Raw genomic sequence first — 2,794 nt, forward strand, 5'->3', positions numbered from 1 at the left:
AATGACTAAAAAGGGGAGAATTCAAAGATCCAAATTCGCAAAGGGAAAAGGAGATAAGGCACATGCAGAAGAAAATGGATGACTGTATATATATAACTTATCTTTACATATCGTAATGGTAACCACTGGCCAAAGATTTAGAACCGAAGTATATAATATAAAACAAGAAGGACCAGAGAGAATATCCACAAAAACCAACCAAAATAAAGAAAACAGAAACACAAGGACAAAGAAGCAATGGAAACACCAAGCTACCAGAAAGCAAAAGATAAAATGGCTATAAGAAGACCTCATATTTCAATAACACCCTAAATGTAAATGGACTGAACTCACCAATAAAAAGGCACACAGTTGCAGATTGGATCAAAAAAACAAAATCCAACCATTGCTGCCTCCAGGAGACACATCTCAGCTCCAAAGACAAATATAGACTCAAAGTAAAAGGGTGGAAAATGATATTTCAAGCAAACGGCATTCAGAGAAAAGCGGGAGTAGCAGTACTAATATCGAATGAAATAGTCTTCAAAATAAAATAGGTAAAGAAAGATACTGAGAGACACTTCATAATGATAAAGGGAATCATGCACCAAGAAGACAGAACACTTATTATTAATATCTATACTCCCAATCAGGGAGCCTTGAAATATGTAATTACTAACAGAACTAAAGGGAGAAACAAACCAAAACACTATCGTAGTAGGAGACCTAAATACCCAACAGTCAGATATGGACAGATCATCCAAACAGAAAATCAATAAGGAAATAACATCCTTAAATGATACATTAGACCAACTGGACATAATTGACATTTACAGAGCCTTCCATCCCAAAACAGCTGCTTATAAATTCTTCTCTAGTGCACATGGAACATCCTCAAGGATTGACCACATACTGGAACACAGAGATAACCTCAACAAATATAAGAGGGGTGAAATCATACCAACCATATTCTCTGATGATAATGCTTTGAAACTAGAGATCAACTGTAAAAAGGAAGTGGAAAGAACCACAAATAAATGGAGATTAAACAACATACTACTGAAGAATAACTGGGTCAGAGAAGAAATAAAAACAGAGATCAAGAGATACATAGAAAGAAGGATAATGATAGTACAACATATCAAAACTTTTTGGACACAGCAAAAGTGGTCATAAGAGGAAAGTTCATATCATTACTGGCCTATCTCCAAAAACAAGAGCCCAAATAAACAATCTAACACTTCATTTTAAAAACTGGATAAGGAAGAACAAATGAAGCCTAAAGTCAGCAGAAGGAAAGAAATTATCAAAATTAGAGCAGAAATAAATGAAATTGAAAACAAAAGAACAATAGAAAAAAATAAATGCAATAAAGAGCTGGTTCTTTGTGAAGGTTAATAAAATTGACGAACCCCTGGCTAGACTCACTAAGGAAAAAAGAGAAAGGACACAAATAAACAAAATTAAGGATGAAAGAGGGGAAATTACGACAGACACTGCAGAAATACAAAGGATCATGCAAGAATACTATGAAAAAGTATATAACACCAAATTCAATAACCTGGAAGAAATGGACCAGCACTTAGAAAAATACAACCTTCCTAGACTGAATCAAGAGGAACCGGAAAATCTAAATAGACAGATCAGCAGTATGGAAATTAAAACAATCATCAAAAACCTACCAAAAAGTCAAAGTCCAGGACCAGATGGCTTCACCAGTGAATTCTACCAAATATTCAAAGAAGATTTAATACCTATTCTCCTCAAACTCTTCCAAAAAATCGAAGAGGAGTCAATTCTTCCCAACTCATTTTATGAGGCCAATATTACCTTGATACCAACACCTGGTAAAGATAACACACAAAAAAGAAAACTATGGACCAATATCTCTCATGAACACAGGTGCAAAAATCCTAAATAAGATACCAGCGAACCAAATACAGCGACATATTAAAAAGATTACACACCACGATCAAGTGGGCTTCATCCCAGGGGCACAGGGATGGTTCAACATATGCAAATCGATTAATGTGATATACCACATAAACAAATTAAAAAATAAGAATCATATGATCATATCCATAGATGCAGAAAAAGCCTTCGACAAGATACAGCATCCATGTATGATTAAAACACTTCACAAAATCGGTATAGAAGGAAAGTACCTTAACATCATAAAGGCCATATATGACAAACCCTCAGCTGACATTATACTTAATGGTGAAAAATTAAAAACCTTCCCCCTAAGATCAGGAACAAGGCAAAGCTGTCCACTATCACCTTTGTTATTCAATATAACATTGGAGGTCCTAGCGAGTGCAATAAGTGAAGAGAAAGATTTAAAAGGCATTCAAATAGGAAACGAAGAAGTCAAATTGTCACTATTTGTGGGTGACATGATTCTCTATATAGAAAACCCTAAAGACTCCACAAGAACACTACTAGAAACAATGAGAAAACAGTAAAGTATCTGGATACAAAATCAATGTTCAAAAATCCATAGCATTCCTATACTCTAATAATGAAGTGTCAGAAAAAGAAGTGGAAAAAATAATTTCTTTTGCAATCGTACCAAAAAGAATAAAATACCTAGGAATAAATTTAACAAAACATGTGAAGGACCTATATAATGAAAACTGCAAGACTCTATTAAAAGAAATCAAAGACGATACAAAGAAATGGAACATTCTGTGTTCTTAGATTGGAAGAATCAACATAGTTAAAATGACCATATCAACGAAAGCATTACACAGGTTTAATGAATTTTAAAGATATACAACAAAAAATCATCAAATTTATGTGGAAGCACAAAAGA

General features: G+C 34.0%; 1 protein-coding gene across 1 annotated transcript in view; it reads right to left on the bottom strand.

Moving 5' to 3' along the window:
• Positions 1 to 2,794, bottom strand: part of CUNH11orf65 (chromosome unknown C11orf65 homolog) — a 55,637-nt gene that overhangs the window by 35,519 nt on the left and 17,324 nt on the right. The gene's annotated exons all lie outside the window — the stretch shown is intronic.

Source organism: Pteropus vampyrus, unplaced genomic scaffold (genome assembly GCF_000151845.1).
Source record: "Pteropus vampyrus isolate Shadow unplaced genomic scaffold, Pvam_2.0 Scaffold139, whole genome shotgun sequence".
Classification (NCBI taxonomy): domain Eukaryota; kingdom Metazoa; phylum Chordata; class Mammalia; order Chiroptera; family Pteropodidae; genus Pteropus; species Pteropus vampyrus.